Source organism: Pectinophora gossypiella, chromosome 22 (genome assembly GCF_024362695.1).
Source record: "Pectinophora gossypiella chromosome 22, ilPecGoss1.1, whole genome shotgun sequence".
NCBI classification, from domain to species: Eukaryota; Metazoa; Arthropoda; class Insecta; order Lepidoptera; family Gelechiidae; genus Pectinophora; species Pectinophora gossypiella.
The window spans coordinates 9,253,566-9,273,234 of record NC_065425.1 but is presented as its reverse complement, the minus strand read 5'-3'; positions in this window follow the sequence as shown (position 1 = coordinate 9,273,234).

The following is a 19,669-nucleotide window of genomic DNA, read 5'->3' as shown; positions in this document are numbered from 1 at the left end:
ACGCATGCGAACATTTTTAACAAAACAATAATAAAATTTACTACTAATATTAGATATATTGGTAAGTTACTAGTAATATTGTAAAATTATTTATTCAAAATAAACCTAAGTGAAAAAATATTAAAAGTATTTTCTTCCCGTTTACAGAATAACAGCCCGGTGTTACGCACACGAACAAAAGGCCCCAATTTTGAATTCCGAACGCGCGGAGCACAGTTTCCGCGCGCGGTCATCAACCCCGGTTTTGGAGGGCGCCGTGACGTCACGACCTGCCTCAACACGACCTTGAACATTTTGGCGGTTTGGCGCGAATGACTGCGGGTGGCCGACATTATTTTTTCTGGTAGGTACTTTTATTTCGATTTTTTTTATTATAAATGTATAAAGTTTCGAACGATCGTTATTCCTATTCATTTGTAGTATTTTGCTGAGATTCATTTTGCTAGAATGGGTACGAATAGAAAACATAAATTAAATCAGTTGCTTATCTTCCCAAGAAAAATGTCTTTTGTTTACTTGTATGTTGATGGGTGGACCAGGTCTAGCAGGTGGCAGGGGGCCCTATACAAAGAGCTGTAAGTACAATGGCACAGAACCGAGCCCAGTATCGGAGGAAGATTACATACCTACTTATAATCACGATCCTCATCAGTAAGGGAACGATAAGAAAGAAAAAGATAGATGATATACTTTTTCCATAATTGCTATTAAATAGATGCTTAAGTACTTAATAATTATTTAATTCCCAGGCTTGCCGAAGTAACGTAACCCCATTTGTCCCCTTTGTGACGGTGACCGAATTTTCGGGGAAACTCTGATTTTATTATCTCGCTCGATTACTCACGATTTGAATTTAGAATGCGAATTTATTTTTCTCTAACATACTTATTCGGACAAAAAGTCCGGCTCTTACAGAATTTGAATATTGTTATGGAATGTGATCTTTTGTAGGTATTTTGTTATTTTTTTTTTTAAAACGCTTTGCTTTTTTTATCAGGAAAATTTGAATTTAAAGAACTAGTGTAGAACCAAAGGTTTATGTATTCTGTGTTGTTGTAATAAAATTGTTTTTTCTCTTATGTAGGTACATAGGTAGGTACCTACCATATAACGAGAAAGACTATTTTGTAACTTTGGAAAACTCTGGTCAACTGAGTTGTAAAAATGAAAAGGCAAACTTCTTTCCAGCGTTATTAAGTATTAAAGACAAAACATGTCGAATTTCCGTTTTAGATTACCTATGTTTTATACTACATATATCTATAAAGTTACTAAAGGTACCTACGTTAGGTAATATAGGGGGTTAGTGACATCGTAACGAAAACATTGAGGGACGATTCAGACCATCGTTCTAGAGTTGACATCAAGTTGAATTTTCCATTCAAAAAGTATGAACCTGACAGTATTTACAAAAAGAACACTAAAATTTTCATGAATTTTCCGACACGAAATTCCAATTGGTTTCAACTCATTCCCAAAAGTTTTCGTTACGATGTACCTGTAAGTATTTGTGCATGGTGTAAGTGATATCGTAACGAATACTGAGGGGGATGATACGGCTTATGATTCTGAGTTAATATCAAGTGGAGTTTTCCATCGCAAAAGTATACAACTGAAAAAAAATGCATAAAGATCATGAGTTGAATAATCCCCCTCAGTATTCAGTACGGTGTCACTAGCACCCTGTGTATTCGTCCAATAAACAAATTACCTCGGTACCTACTAGAGTGGTTATACAGAGATAAAATGATTAGCGTCTAACGTAGACGGCTGACGTAAGCATTTACGGTCGACTAGACGGTAACTCTGCGTCAATGAACTTCAATTGGGTAGTTTCCTAGGTCAAAGATAAATTATGAAATTTTGACTAAATAAAAACAGATCTAAAGGTGACAAAAACCGTTTACTTTCTTCTATTTAACTTATTTATGAAATAAAATAAAGAAAAATGTAATAAGTGCGAAATTTTGTCACGATTTTCTTCATCTCAGTGTGTTTTTTCATACAAATTCCACAGTAATTTCGTGTTTTCTTGGAAACTAAGATTTACTATTTACATATTCCATAACGTGGGAAGCTCAGAGTAGAAAGTGTAGTGTTAAAAAAAGAAGTAACCTATTATTATTACTACAACATTACCGCCGAATAGGGGGGTTTAAATGGCCACATCGAAGAAATTCATCTAAGAAAGCAATATTGCTATTTGACATTTGTTTGCATTGCGCAATTACTTTTATATGCGCAAATGACAAATTGCTTTTTTAGATGAATTGCTTCGATGTAGCCTTTTTAACCCCCCAGAAAAAAACCTTAAACACTTATTTCTGCTCCACTAATACCTGAATCGTTATCAGCCCAGCGGTCACCGACCCGCTGCAGTTATTTCATATTGACTCTGCAACATTTGTACTGATAAAAATGCAATGACTAATGACAAAATTTCAACATGTGCTTTGTGCAAGTTTACTGACCGTTGCTACATTGCTAAGAATCCTATGCGAGTTAAATCTACATTGATAAGTCATGGCAAATAAAATCGGAGCATAAAGCAGAGGAAAGTCATTCTTCCTCTATCCTCTGGGTTCTGAAGTGGATTACTAACCTCATCAACCCTTGTATCAGGGTTATTATTGAGCCGCCAAAGGCCCCTGACACGGCTCATGTAACGACTACTTACTTACATCAGTAAGTAATAACCGGGACTAACGACTTAACGTGCCTTCTTGGTACCTAATCTAGGTGACAGTTCCGCAGATCTTCGAAAGAATTGACAGAATAGTTTGATATAGAATTGATTGAATTACAGGTACAGGCAGTCGTGAAGAAAGATCTCCAAACGCAAAATTACAGCCAGAGACAAGAGAGGACCAGCTGGTCTGGTGACGCATAATTAAGAGGCCAGCACCAAGTGCATGGGGATGAACCAGGAAGAAGACAAGAGTGTTCACTCTCATTGGTAATATAGGTATGTGTGTATTTAGCTATGATTATTTTCATTAATGATTAACACGTTCAGCGATGAAGGAAAACATCGTGAGGAAACCCACATTCCCGAGAAATGCAGTTTCGGATATATTTGACCTAACCTGTATTGTAAAATAAAACATCGACAACCTATTGGGGACATTACGTATATTATATAGTGACTTATTATTGTAGATTTGCCGCAAATGGCATTAACTACTAGGCCGGAGAAAAGGGGAGCGCTAAGGGCTCTCACCAGGTACTTACATTCTTTAAGACAACAGGCCTGAGGGTGCCCAGTTGGGCGATGCCTCCGATCACATTCACTACTTGTCCACATTAAAAACAAGGAAGTACTTACCTGACATATACGTCTTAGCATAATATTAAGCTTAAGTGGAGATGAACAGGACACTTGGCAAGACGGGAAGACAACAGATGGACTAAGGCTGTTACTGAATGGTGGCCAAGGGATGGTATGCGATATCGAGGCAGACCATGAGCCCTGTGGTCGGATGACATCGTGAGGTACGCCAGAAAGCAACGGATGAGACTTGTACAGGACTGGAAAGGATGGCATGAAAGAGAGGAGGCCTATACCCAGCAGTGAGTGGACACAGGCTAAGTAGATAGATAGATAATAAGTAGGTACATAGACACATACATCTTATCTTATCTAGCCTATTCGATCCCACTGCTGGGCAAAAGCCTTCTCTTGATTTTTCCACTCCCCTCAACGCGATCCCCTTGCGCGATCTCCGGCCAATCCCTTCAATAAGCATTGAGTTCATCACTCTATCTTTTACGCGGTCTTCCTCGACTTCTATGCCCGCCTTGAGGTGTCCAGTGGGTAACGACTCGTGCCCATCGCTCCGGATGCATCCGACAAACGCGTCCGGCCCAGTCCCACTTCAGTTTGGCGGACATTTTCCCTACATCATACCTGTTTTGGAGTGCATTTTATACATCTTATCATCCCTAAATCCTTCTCAGAAGCTTCAGCAACAAACAATCGTCAAAACAAAATTTCACGTGCAAACAACACAAGTACCAGGATCGCAACAACGATAAGATACGGAGATAAAATTCACAAAAACATGAAAAGAGATGGCTAATTAATAACCGAATGCGAGTGAAAGGGACGAACTCAAATTGTTCGGCAGACGTGAATCAGACTGCGGGCGATGACCCCGCGTTTTGATGATGCATATTGTATGGATATGAACGTGTGTATGTTTGTATGGCCAGTCTTATTGATTTTGCGAGTGAAAGTGGGCGAAAGCAAAATTGGCGTTTACTGTGACCTTGGCGGGGCGGTCAAACACGTGGGTTGATGTAATCACGTTGTACCTATTTGAGATATTGTGGTTTGGGAAAAAAAACCGTTTTCTTTAATCAATTTGCGAGCATCCTCAAACTATATAAACTGAAAGGCAGGAGCACTATCCTAGAGGATTTAGAATTGAACCTTATCACTAATTTAACAGTCACGCTCTTGTCGGTGTAGCATTCTCCATGGTAGTTTTTTAGGGTAAAATAGGGCAGTGGTTTCCCTCTTGCCTTGCGCCCCGCAGTACTCTGTCTGATGCGATTGGGATGGCGCCCAAAGTAGTCTATTTCAAAGCCGTACTAAGATTCCTGTTCTGCATCTCTGAATAGTACTGTCAGTTACTGCTGCCCTCTGTCACAACAAGAATAAAGAAAACCAATAATAGAATTCCCTTCCTTAATTTCCTTAAAATCCCTAATATGGACACCTTATATAGCGAAAATCACGTAAGCGCCATTATGATGTGATTTTTCAACAAAACCTCGATTTTGTTTTAATTAATTTAATTCCGAACGAACTTTAATAAAATTGATTTGGGTTTGAGTCTAGGTGCATCTGGAACTCTACCAATCAGTAGTAGAATAAAATGGCAGAATATCGTGTCGTGTCGCAGGCTTATGTTATTGTTGTAATCCTCGTTTAATCCTTTGTCCTTCTGCGTGTTCGTGTGTCGTAAGCCAGACGACATGTTTCAAAATACCATTTGACCTTTTTGAGGAAGGAGTAGGAATTAAGTGCTGAAGGGCTTCGTAAATAGCACTTGGTTTCCTGTAGGTGGCCTTGCGGCAGTCATTGACTCAGCATGGGCTTGGCTTATCTCGCCTTATTTTGTTGTTGGTACGACCTAAATTAAATAGTAACCGCAAAATGCTGCCAGAACTTTGGAGCGGTCTGCACAGGTTGCATATTGTCGCCTTATGTAAACCACGTAAGCGCCATTTGGAAAAATGACATTCTCATGTGATTTTCTTAAAAAAAACCGCTTATAAGATCGGGTGCAAGTTGTAATCAGAGATTACTTGTGGCTCTGCCCACCCTACCTGGGATTGCGTACGTGTATTTATGACGTAAGATCACGACTATATCCCAATTGGGGTAGTCCGAAGTACATCCATCGCAAGATGAACTAAGTACCCACATCTCACCGAGCTTTCTGTTAGACTAACGTGATAGGTGGTGAGCCGTATCGCCGTCTATAATGGTCGAGGCAATTGGGTTATTGAAAACTGTACTTAAGATAAATTAATAACTCATTGGTGCAAGGCTGACGGGGTGCGTTTATTGATGTTTATGTTTCATTTAATTGTGTGGTGGTGCCGAAGTGACGCAAGTAGCAAAACAGCAAGCGTTTCGTTGCGTCGTCCCGCGCCAAACAGCCGTTATCACGCGGCACTGACCTGCCTCAATGACATCAGAGCATTATCGAAACGCGCACAACGAAAAATGTGCACGATGTTTATTTATACATTGTTTGAGGTTCGTGTGTTTTAGTGATGCGAATCGTTTAGCCATCTTCTCCTATCGTGTGGGTTGTGAGGTGGATTACTAAGATGTGCCTTTTTAAACCCCCAGATCAGGAAACACTTAGTGTGTTTTCAGATATACCAAACAACAACAGTTTTATCAGTCTTGTCGATGCGCAGGAAGAATTATCAGTTAAGTCGTTAATATAACATAAACAGCCTATATACGTCCCACTGCTGGGCACAGGCCTCCCCTCAATCAACCGGAGGGGGTATGGAGCATACTCCACCACGCTGCTTCAATGCGGGTTAGTGGAGGTGTTTTTACTTAACGTGCCCTCCGAAGCACGGAATCATCTTACTTTTTCGGACAATCAGGTGATTCAAGCCTGAAAAGTCCTTACCAAGGAAGTTTTCATCTCGAGCTTCTCCGTGCTTCGGAAGGCACGTTAAGTCGTTGGTCCCGGCTGCATTAGCAGTCGTTAATAACCACCAATCCGCACTGGGCCCGCGTGATGGTTTAAGGCCCGATCTCCCTATCCATCCATAGGGAGGGCCCGTGCCCCAGCAGTGGGGACGTTAATGGGCTGATGATGATGAATACCTATCAGTATAAAAATAAACTTAAAACGTGTTAGTACTGTATGTAGATTGTATATTTGACATTGAGACACAAATGACATTACTCTACTATCTTCCATATCGGGCAATCGTACCTGATAAAAAATAGTCCTATTTTTTAATGCTTAAAATCCAGACAGACTGATAAGTAGGTAGGTCAGCTTTAATTTGTTGTTTACTAGTTATTACACATGTTTATTTTTTTTAATGGCTAGATTTTCGGAAATGCGTTTCGGAGGTATGTGACCTAACTTGTATTGGGCTGTTTTTCCCTTCGAGTTGGAAGGTCAGATAGGCAGTCGCTTCTGCAAAAAACTGGAACTGGACCAAAATCTTCGTTTTACATACACACTACACACTGACGGAATCATACACGCATACGATTGAACACCCCATCTGCTTCTTGTGTGGGTTGTGGGGTGGATTACCAACTCCATCAACCCTGGTGTCAGGGTTACTACTATTGAGCCGCCAAAGGTCCCTGACATGGCTCATGTAATCTTTCTTTCGGACAATCAGGTGATCAGCCTGTAATATCCTATGACCAACACAAACAAAGGGATCACAAAGTGATTTTCGTTATATGTCCCCACCGGGATTTGAACCCGGGACCTCCCGATCGTGAGCCCAACGCTCAAACCACTGGACCACGGAGGCCTTGCCCAGCCCATTAGGGATTACGAACATGAGTTATGTATGCACGGTCACGAGCATTAATATGTATACACTTTGGTTCCATGTCACATTAGCTTTTTTGACAAATTGAACTGTAAGTCTCATTAAATGTAAAATATGTTAGTGCGACAGAGTCCTAAAGTGGGTACATTATATTGCTCATGACTGTATGTCACACATTTCGTCCTCAAAGTTTGAATATCAAACGTGTCAACAGTGCAGTGACATCGGTGGAGTCAAACCATCAATTACAGCTGAACTAACAGTATTGATTCCTCTCGATAACAACATACTTACCTACACTGTTGTATGGACAATTTGTATGTCAACATACACGAAGCTGTGTTGGTCTAGTAACCAAAATGTCCAACTCAAGTTTGAATCCAGTTGTTTCATCAAGCTCGGTGAGGTGTGCGTACAGTTATGAGCAATATAATGTACCCACTTTAGGACTCTGTCGCACTAACATATTTGACATTTAGTGAGACTTACAGTTCAATTTAAAAGAAATCAATTTGGTACCAAAGTGTATACATACCTATTAATGCGCGTGACCGTACTTAGTTGCTGTTCATCTTTTATTTTGGCGTGACTTATTGTAGATTTGCCGCAGGTGGAATTAGCTACTTGGCCGGACAAATGGGGAGCGCTGAACGCTCTCACACGTTGTGGTATTCATCAGAATTAGAATTAGAATCATTTATTCAACGTAATTATCATAGGTAACAACTAGTTGAAATTCAATTTAACATTTTTGAGTCTACGTCATTTCGCAAGATGTTATGGTTGAGGAGAAGAAATAACAAGAAACTGCAACAGCAACACATCCTATTAAATCAATGTAGGTATACACTACAAGTTATTTAATAACTAGAGAAACACATTGGTGCTAATTCCTGTAAATACCATCTAATTTTATTTTAAGTTATATCTGTCATTTTCTTATCCGCCGAAAAGGAATGCGACGGGTAATCGACAAGCATACAATTTATGGAATACACGTCAATTTTAAGCACAAATCTAAAACAACCGTCTAAAAATTTTACATCAGTCAATAACCCGACACAGTTAGTAGACAGCATGTCAAACGGATTGCATACTAGTGACGTACCTTTTTGATTCGCTCGGGTTATTCATTCATTGACTCATTCTTCCCAAAATTAAGAGCTGTGAATCATCCGTCCCTTTCCTTTTCGACGGATATGAAACTGACGGATATAACTTAAAATAAAATTAGGCGGTGTCTGCAGGAATCGGGGCCATTTAATACTTAGTAATCTTATAATAAGCTTTTTTACAAAAAGTAAGCTTCACATGAGCTTTATATTTAGTTTCTGACAAATTCAAAATAATGTCTGGTATTTTATTAAGGGAAAAGAGGCAAATATTGAGGGTTATTGAGGACAGAAGAGGCAAGATGATTGGACACTTAATAAGACACGACGAATTTATTAAAAACATCATAGAAGGGATGCTACAAGGAAAGAGAGGAAGGGGAAGACCAAGAAGAGCTTACATGGAACAGATTAATGAGAATGCCGTATTTTATAAGGAAGTGAAGGAATTGGTCTATGATAGACAAGAATGGAGAATGCTACACCGACAAGAGCGTGGCTCTTAAATTAGTGATGATTTTATTGTAAAAACGTATATAAAGCCCCTAATTTGACGATTTCCTTCATTTAGTGATTACCGCTATCGATCTAAGGGTGTTTTTTTTTCTTTCAGATACAATATTGATGTTGTCACTAGACAGACACAATTTCCAGACAAAGTCCAAAGAAAACTTTCGTTTCGATGTTTCGTAAAATACATCTCATTTGACTAGGTCAAACATACAAGGATATCCTTATACATATAGGTAGGTAGGTGCCTATACTACTAAACCTTTACAAATAATTTAATTTGGGATTCCCAGAAGTTACGGTAAACAAAATATTAAGTATGTTATTCATCAAACAAATTTGCTGAAAGATAATTTCGATGAGTAATAAAATCGTCTATAATTCACCTTGCAAAACATTATTAACAAAGAAGTAGACAGGCAAAAAAAAACTTCACGAATTTAATCCCCATTGGGTTGGACAGAAGTCACTATAAGACAACACCTAAGGTCACCATTCCATATAACGACCTCCGTGGTCTAGTGGTTGAGCTTATGGCTCACGATCCGGAGGTCCCGGGTTCGATTCCCGGTGGGGACATACCACAAAAATTACATTGTGGTCCCTAGTTTGGTTAGGACATTACTGGCTGATCACCAGATTGTCCTAAAGTTAGATATAAGGTACGTTAATCCGTTGGTCCCGGATACTACTTACTGATGTAAGTAAGTAGTCGTTACGTGAGCCATGTCAGGGGCCTTTGGCGGCTCAATAGTAACCCTGACACCAGGGTTGATGGGGTTGGGACTCCACCTCACAACCCACATGATAGAAGACCATTCCATTATTTTAGATATTACATACATTTCCTCGTCGGGACAAGCAGAGACCTAAGATCCTGATCACTGTCGCTTCTTCCACTCACATTGAAGACTTCGTACATGCTGGGTTTAGAGTCCTCTTGACTTGATCTTTAAAACATCCTGGATCTGATCCCGACATGCACGTCCAAGCCTTCCTCTTCCAACCTTATTACTTACATGTGTTAATGCTTTTACAGCGCCAAAGAATATTTAAACTGTAAATTTTGATGTTTAATTTAGATTTAGATTTTTTGATTTTGGTGTTTTGTTATTATAGTTTTAATATTTTATGAATATGGGTAGCTTAAGGTATTTTATTAACTGTTATTTATTATATAGGCAGAATTTAACGTTGTACTTTGTACCGTCCGTTCTTTCATTGTGTATGCTTGAAAAAGTAGAAAAGTAGATACCTACTATTTTTATGCACTGTAATCTGCAATGTAGGTACCTAACCCGAATTCATGCAATAAACGTTTTATTATTATTATTATGTATCATAAATCTTTTTCGTAATTGTACTTTCATTCATTCTCTCTACATGTCTGAAACATCGATCCTTTTCTCAGTAGGGTAGTTTCCAACTAGTCAAATCAGTTACTTTTTACTAAACGTCAAAACACGAAATTAAATGAAATTCGTATGAAAAGGCACACTGTGACGTCTAAGAAAAACGTGACAAAATTTCGCATTTATTATTACATTTTTTTTATTAAAATTCATAAATAAGTTACATAGAAATACGAAAATGTTATTCGTTAGTTTTAGATCTGTCTTTATTTAGTAATCAGAATTTCATAATTTATCTTAGACCTAGGAAACTACCCAATTCTCTTCTTTACATTTTCTTTCACAGCACAACACTCCCGTATCACACTATTTCTTATTCTGTAGTTATTTCTAGTCAATGAGGGTCTTTCCAATCGACGTTCCCCAAACACACGATAGATGGCGTTGTTCACTTTTAACGTGATAATTACCTATTTTTTCATTGCTGGGGTACATAATTATTCAAAAATGTCATGGTATGGCAGAAGCATAATTATATAAAACTAATTGTTGCTTGATATTTGGATCACATATGTATAGAATGATGTTGCTACCTATATTGCTTCTATTTATTTTGATCAGAATAATAACGGGTGGAAGTTGTAATTGTACCTTGGTTTAATAAAAAGGGTCATAATTTATACCCTAAAACGAAGATAAAAGATGTACTCGTATATACAATACACATATGTATGTGTGTGTGGATTTATGTGTGGATGTATGTGTTTTGATTTTTTCTTTTCTTCTGTGTATTGATTTCCGTGTTTTCTGTCACGTGTTGATTGTAATGTACCTGTCTGTCTGTGGTGTCCGGTAGTAATAAATGTTTCTATCTTTCGTTCTTATATTAAGATGTAGATGTCTATATGTCTGTTGTCAATGAAATTAAAAGTTTAAATGAAGAAAAAACTTAACAACGCCATCTATCGTGTTTTTGGGGAACCCCGATTAGGAAGTCGCCCATAATATTGAATATTTTATACCTATGTATATATTAGCGTGAGTTTATATATGTATTTACGGATGCGAAATATCAAATTTCTAATACTAGGAGCGGCGACATTGACCGGGCCATCAGTTATCAGCTGACATCGACCCCTGGCAAGAATTGATAACGGTCATTAGTATACCACATTACTATAGTAATCGATGTCTGTCGATAGTTTGGTTGTATCGTTTCGGTTCATCATCACTAACGTAAGAGCTACGCTCTTGTCGGTGTAGCATTCTCCATTCTCGTCTATCAAATGCCAATTCCTTCACTTCCTTACAAGACACGACATTCACCTTCTCTTTAATTTGTTCCATGTAAGCTCTTCTTGGTCTTCCCCTTCCTCTCTTTCATTGTAGCTTTTCTCCTGTGATGTTTTTAATAAATTCGTCGTTTCGGTTAGGGCGCCATTTTAACATAACATAAGTCCTATACTACAAATTAGCATCTAAAAACTATAGACAGGACAGTTTTCTATGGCGAGCAGGCAGAAACCTTAATAACATAATAAAAGATCTTGATATTGATATCTTCAACTGTAGTATACCGTCAGTGAAGCGGAAATTGGCAAAAAGATATTAGTTGGTTAGGAGTATCATGCGTTGTAATTACGTGATCGCAGGCATTTTTCTGCTTGCATATTTCTATCCCGGACATTGTGGGCGACTAGTTGATTTTTTCGTGAAATGTGTTTGTTATGTTTGTATATGTTCCTAGTTTATTTTGCTATCTATTGTTGCTGTATGACCAACATAAACCGAAGTCTACGTGTAGAAACCTATAATTGGCTCTTTTGTGATTTATATTTGTGTTTATACTATTTGATGTAGCTGTTGATTTTACTATAAATAAATAAATGATTTTTAATTGATCTGATCGACGTCGATTGATCTTGATTTGATCATCTCTACGCACCTTTACACCTAATTGCTATTTATACAAAATACGCAGTAACCATTTGGAAATGTTTTTGCACATGCAGATATCAATGACGGAGTTTCGAGGCTACATTCCTCAAAAACAATATAGATTGATTTTTTTGACGTGACTTATTGTAGATTTGCCGCAGATGGCATTAACTACTTGGCCGGAAATATAGATTGCGCTCTACAGCTTTTTCTTCGTTTAACCTTCTAGAGTTGCAAACTCGGCATGTCATGAGAGCAAGCTACAGAGCCTGCAAAAGATCGCGAGGAGTGGAAATCTGGTATTCGAGCCCCACATCACAACAGATGATAAAAATACTCCATATATTATTATACCAGTCAAGCCGGGATATGGTGTGAGATGAGATGAGATGAGATGAGATGAAATGAAATTTATTCGCTCTAGAGTGGTACAAAAGATCTTAAATATACATTATATCAATAAAAGTCCATCACTCAACCATACAGCGTGCGAATATTAATATTAAATAATTTATAATTAAAGGAACATTCAATCTTTAATAAATCTGTCTCAAAAAAAAATAGCAATAGATATTTCAAATACACAAAAAACAATTAACCTTAATTTAAATAAACGGGTGTATTTATCATATTTATTTTTTTTTGCTTTTGTTTTATGTACCTGTTACTAACATCAGGTTTAAGTTACTTTGTACTAACTAACATCTATGGATTTCAAATCCGAAATAAATTCTTATTCATTCATTCAAAAAGGATTAGAAGAAGAAGAAGAACCTTCTAAATTATAGATAACAGGTCTTTTTTCTCCATTCGGAGTTGGAAAGTATTTCTCCAAATCTATTATACCGATTTAAAATTAAAATCTTTCACCAATATTTAGAACGGACCTTTAGGGGTGAACGTATGCTGTAACATGAATACCTACCATGCAGACGAAGTCGCGGGTTTAGCTAGTTAAAGCTAAGTTACGCGTACTGTTCCCTCGTCTATTAAGTAGGTAAGTATTTTTTTGGACAATGGTTATTTTTTGGTCAATTTAGCAGGAAAACTATCCCGAATTTATAAGACAAATAATACTTTTGTTATTTTCCTCATTAAGTATATCAATTAAAACATCGAATTAGCCGCAAAATAATTTTGAAATTAGGAAATACAGCAAGGTTTCCTTGTTAGTGAATTAAGTTTTTAAATTATAGAAAAACTAGGGTATAATTTGGTTGCCGGTGAAATGGTCGGCGGCAACTACGTTATCATCATCATCATCAGCCCATTAACGTCCCCACTGCTGGGGCACGGGCCTTCCCTATGGATGGACAGGGAGATCGGGCCTTAAACCATCACGCGGGCCCAGTGCGGATTGGTGGTTATTAACGACTGCTAATGCAGCCGGGACCAACGGCTTAACGTGCCTTCCGAAGCACGGAAGACGTCGAGATGATTTTTTTTGTGGTCACCCATCCTATGACCGGCCTTTGCGAAAGTTGCTTAACTTCAACAATCGCAGACCGAGCGCGTTTACCGCTGCGCCACCGAGCTCCCCGAGCAACTACGTATAGAACGGCAATTCTCCGCTCCCCACCAGCGGCTGAGCTGTGTTTACGTCACCCCCTCGGTCTTACTTTAGTCTCCATTCGTATGGGCGTCAGACGTTACACACACAGATGCGCGTGTACGACAACGTCAATGAGTAGTGTCTGTGTAAAACGAGGTTCTTTGTATGAAGTGTCCGGTGTGTGTTTGTATGTAGCTCACTGATGCCTAATACACTAACACCGCATAGCCGCGCGGTGCGCCGCTACCAAAGCGTAGAATAAATCATATTATGATATCTTCTTCTATCGTCGATTGTGAGGTGAATTATCAACCCCATCAACCCTGGTGTCAGGGTTATTACTGAGCCGCCATAGGCCCCTGACATGGCTCATGTAACGACTACATATTTACATCAGTAAGTAGTAACCGGGACCAACGGCTTAACGTGCCTTCCGAAGCACGGATCATCTTACTTTCGGATAATCAGGTGATCAGCCTGTAATGTCGTAACCAAACTAGGGATCACAAAGTGTTTTTTGTGATTTGTCCCCACCGGGATTCAAACCCGGGGCCTCCGGATTGTGAGCACAACGCTCAACCACTGATCCACGGAGGCCGTTCTATGATATTCATCATCATCATCAACAGCCTATATACGTCCCACTGCTGGGCACAGGCCTCCCCTCAATCAACCGGAGGGGGTATGGAGCATACTCCACCACGCTGCTCCAATGCGGATTGGTGGAGGTGTTTTTACGGCTAATAGCCGGGACCAACGCCTTAACGTGCCCTCCGAAGCACGGAATCATCTTACTTTTTCGGACAATCAGGTGATTCAAGCCTGAAGAGTCCTTACCAAACAAAGGACAGTCTCACAAAGTGATTTCGACCATGTCCCCATCGGGAATCGAACCCGGACCTCCAGATCGTGAGCCTAACGCTCTAACCATTAGACCACGGAGGCTGTTCTATGATATTACTAATTTAGAATTAGTAAGATTGCTAATTCAATTCGATTCATTTATTTGCAAATAACCAATGTATACATCAGATGCAAACCAATATAAGAGATCAATATACTTAAACTGACAATTCATGACATTTTTGTGTTTTTTAAATTATTTCCCGTTCCATACTTTTGCGACGGAAACTTCCACTTGATATCAACTCAGAATCATGGTCTGAATCATCCCTCAAAGTTTTCATTACGATGTCACTATCACCCTGTATTGTATGACACATTTTATAATCAAATTCCGTTAAATATTTTGACGAAAATATTCCAGGAAAAATATTCTGTCTGTGGTTGGATTATGACGGATAATAATAAATAAGCGAATCCAGGAATTGCGTTATTTTCCATGCGGTTTTAACCCAAAATTAAGTAGGTAAGGAGTTAAATTCGGTAAATATTTGAAGGTTTTCCTCATAAGGATTAAGTAACTTAATGGCGTCCGTGGTCCAGTGGTTTGAGCGTTGGGCTCATGACCCGGAGGTTCCGGGGTCAAATCCCGGTAGGGACATATCACGAAAATCACTTTACGATCCCTATTTTGGTTAGGATATATTACTGGCTGAACACCTGATTATCGGAAAGTAAGATGATCCGCGCTTCTGAAGGCACGTTAAGCCGTTGGTCCCGGTTACTACTTACTGATGTAAGTACGTAGTCGTCACATGAGCCATGTCAGGGGCCTTAGGCGGCTCAATAATAACCCTGACACCAGGGCTGATGAGGTTGGTAATCCACCTCACAACCCACACGATAGAAGTAAATAAAGTAAGATTTTTTCATTTGCTATAAATGCGTAAGTGTAAGAAATGTTACTAAGAATAACGACCGCGCATTTAAACTATAAAATCATGCAAGAAATTTATTGTAGATTTGCCGCAAATGGCATTAACTACTTGGCTGGTCAAATGAGCGTTGAGGGCTGTCACCCATTACAAAATTTAAGACAACAGGCCTGAGGGTGCCCAGTTGGGCGCGAATCTCGGCTCAGGGCGTCGTCTCAGAGGATTATATTTGAATGATTTTATCGAGCCTAGAGAGGAGACCCTGGATGAGGGGGTGGGGGGGGGGGGAGGAGGAAGGGAGGGAAGCTACAAAGAAAGAGAGAAAGGGGAACACCAACAAGAGCTTACATGGAACAGATTAGGCGAACGTAGTATCTTATAAAGAAGTGAAGGAATTGGTCTTTGATAGACAAGAATGGAGAATACACTGACAAGAGCGTGGCTGTTAAATTAGTGATGATGACAGCGATGAATGAGGGAAATATTCAACCACGCCGGCGGGACGGTAACAGGGTTCTGAAGTGTTTGTTGTCGCGAATTCTATTTACCCCAACTTCTTTTGATAACCTACTCCAATGCAACAAAGTTCCAATAGATAGACCTAAATGTTTCATTTTTGTTTTTTCAACAGTATTTACTGAATTTATCCATGCTATTATGCTCTTCTGCAAATATTTTCGCAGTCACACAAATGTGATATATTATATATTATTAACATCTGTTTCAAACAAAAGTTCAATGTAGTGGATTCACTTTCAAAAGTGTTGCTGTTAAATGACCTTAAAACCACGAATAAAATGTATATGAACAAATAAATTATAATTTTGCCACCTGCGTCAACAATTGTGCTAGGTTAGAGAGGGACGGAAGAAAGTTGTTAAACGGCAGATTTAGTGTGTGAAAGGGGGACAGGTATATCGTACCATGACCTTACTCAAGCGGTGTTGTATCGCCGGTCACTGACACAGTAATTTGCGATAAGATAAAAATTCGGATGAATGGCATCTTATTGTAGTTTTTTTTTAATTTCGGCTCTGCGATAAGAATACTGATAACAGTCCAGAAAAATGCATACTGTTGCAATTTGGGAATATTTTAAACAAATAACGGACTTTGTTGCACTCAGATAAACCGTGTTGCTATGAACTTAAGCTCATTATTCGACTGTGGAATATTTCTGGGTTGAAAAAACTAAAAAAGCAAAGACCCATTTTTCTATAACGTCATCTTACAGCGAAAACGTCTATAAGCCATCATAAGCTCACGACTATATCCCGATTGGGGTAGTCAGAGGTACGTCACTCGCAAGATGAACTAAGTACCCACACCTACACTTCCTCTGCAAGCACTTTGTGACGATTTTCTTCAGCAAAAAAAAAACAACATTTTAAAGACTACAAGTTTTTACCAGGTTTACAAGTAACGACTATTGCAAGGTTTTGTTAACAACAGGCACGTTAAGCGGTCCCAGTAACTATTTACTAGTAAGAGTATAATCGTTACATGAGCCATGTCAGGGGCTTTAGGACGCTCGATAGGGTTGAAGAAGTCAGTCATTGACCACATCAGACGAGAGAAGCCATCACGTTTAAAGGTAAGAAGTGAAGTAGAGCCATGGTAGCCCAGTTGGTAGAACGCTTGCCTCCCACTTTGTGGTCACAGGTTCGAATCCAACACAGGCCTAAACTAACGATTGTCGAATTTGTTTTCGAATTCATGTTTAGATCATAAACGATTACGTGCTCAGCGGTGAAGGAAAACATCGTGAGGAAACCGACATGTCTGAGCAATGCATTTTCGGATGTATGTGACTTTTTGTATTGGGCTGGATTTTCCTAGCGGGTTGAGAAGGTCAGACAGGCAGTCGCTTCTGTAAAAACCGGACCTGTCAAATCTTCAGGTTAGGTAAGCTGACCCTGTGAAAAATGGGATAATGCTAGGGGGATGTTTGATGGTAAGTAGCGATACCTCAAGTTTCTACAATATCAGATAATCAACACGGAAAACGCAACTGAAAAGCTTTTGCCTGCCAAATCCTGCGTGGGACCTTCAAAACGCAAAACTTGTCTTGTGCAGACCGTGCCCTTTAACTGAGATCTTAAATAAAACACTCATTTATCCCAAACTTGTCTGACCGAAAGTAAAAGCTTCACACATTCACAAACCACACACACATGCATACTTTTACAAGGTACAGATGTATTACACGTACATGACCTTACTCAACATATTGCAACGAGCCGAACCCGTACAATGACCCCGGCAAAGGCCGAGCGTCGTTCGGCCACCATTCGGCAGGGCTCGGCTAAAAAAGAAAAATGAAACGTCACTTTCGCTCGATGAAAACGAATTGGCCGAAAACTCGATTTGGGCGCGAATTTTCTTTTTTTGACAGTTCTGTCTGCTATTTGAATCTGGAATCGGTTTTCTTTTTTAACTAGAAAGGTGTTTGGGTAATTGGTTTTCTGGATTTATGGGGAAAGGGAAAAGCGGTTTGAGTTTACATTTCATTGTCGATATCATACTGGCGCTTGGTCGTACTGGGGTGGACAGGGCCTGTCGCACACAGGATGTTGATGTGTGACATTGAGTCGAGTACATTATATTTCAAAGGGACACAAAAATTACACGTTATTTGCAGTCGATCGTAGAAGAAGAAATTCATTGCCATTTTGGTATACATTAAAAAGTAAAAAATATAATTTGTTGGATGTTGCTAACAGGGCCACTGTCATAAATATACTTACGACGACTTTTGCCACGCTTAGATGTGCGTCCAAAAAATACTATAATGTTAAAAAGTAATATCTGAAATTCTAAAAACAAGTCGGTAATTTTGTCGCGTAAAATTTTATATTATTTGTCGCAGCAAACCACAATTGTTATATTTTAGGTTATTAACCGATTGTGGTGAGGCTCAATGAGGGTAACGGTTGTTTATGATTTAATTAAGACGTATTTAAGTATAGTTTCGATGTAGATACGGTCACGAGCATTAATATGTATACACTTCGGTACCATGTCACATTCACTTTATTGACAAAATGAACTGTAAGTCTCACTAAATGTCAAATATGTTAGTGCGACAGAGTCGTAAAGCTTTTTTTTTTTGATGTGACTTATTGTAGTTTTGCCGCAGATGGCATTAAATACTTGGCCGGAAAAATGGGGAGCGCTGAAGACTCTCACCCGGTACAACGTTTAAGACAACAGGACTGAGGGTGCCCAGTTGGGCGCGAACTTCGTCTGAGAGGAAAAAATATTTGAAAGAATTAATCGACCCGAGCGAGTCGATAGCGATAAGCGCTGATTGAGGGAAATCGTCAACCACGAAAGTTAATGTGAGATGGTTTTTTGAAACCATACATTATTAGTACTCGTGATCGTAAGTAATTAGGTACATCACTGTCGTAAAAACCGACAATAGGTTTGTATCCTGACTAATATGTTGGATTGATTCTTTGTCACCATGCGGTCCATCATATCCACCTAGGACTTCGTATCAAAAGTGGCTGCAAGTTGTCTCCTGATTACTTGTTCTGCCCACCCCATTAGGAATTACATGCGTGAGGTTATGTATGTATGTGTGATAGGACAGACATTAGTAAGCAAAACAGTCTAATAACATCCTGGCAATCTTCAGTCTATTATGTATGGGCAAACGCAGGCCATCTAGCTTTTTGTCTAGGTTTCCTAGAATGCACGAGCTTTTTTGTTCTAACGTAGGATGAGTTTGGAGTGACATTTGCAAATGTATTATAAAAAGGTTGTAACAGGTCCTTCCTTCTATTCTAGTTTAACGTGCCTTCCGAAGCACGGATCATCTTACTTTCGGACATTCAGGTGATCAGGCTGTAACGTCCTAACGAAACTAGGGATCACAGGGATATTTGTGATATGTCCCCACCGGGATTCGAACCCGGGGTCTCCGGACCGTGGGCCCAACGCTCAACCACTGGACCACGGAGGCCTTCTTCAACAGAACGATATCTTTCTAATTTCAAAACGGGTAAAAATTTTGACTACAATTTTTTACCTGGATTGTAATTAGCTTATCTATTGTTAGGTGTTGTTAACAAAAATAACATCTGAATGTGTTTTTCCAATAAAGTGCTTACAAGATTGCTTATTATTATTAGATATTTTGTGTGTACTATTTATATCATCATCATCATCAACAGCCTATACTTATACGTCCCACTGTTGGGCACAGGCCTCCCCTCAATCAACCGGAGGGGGTATGGAGCATACTCCACCACGCTGCTCCAATGCGGATTGGTGGAGGTGTTTTTACGGCTAATATCCGGGACCAACGGTTTAACGTGCCCTCCGAAGCACGGAATCATCTTACTTTTTCGGACAATCAGGTGA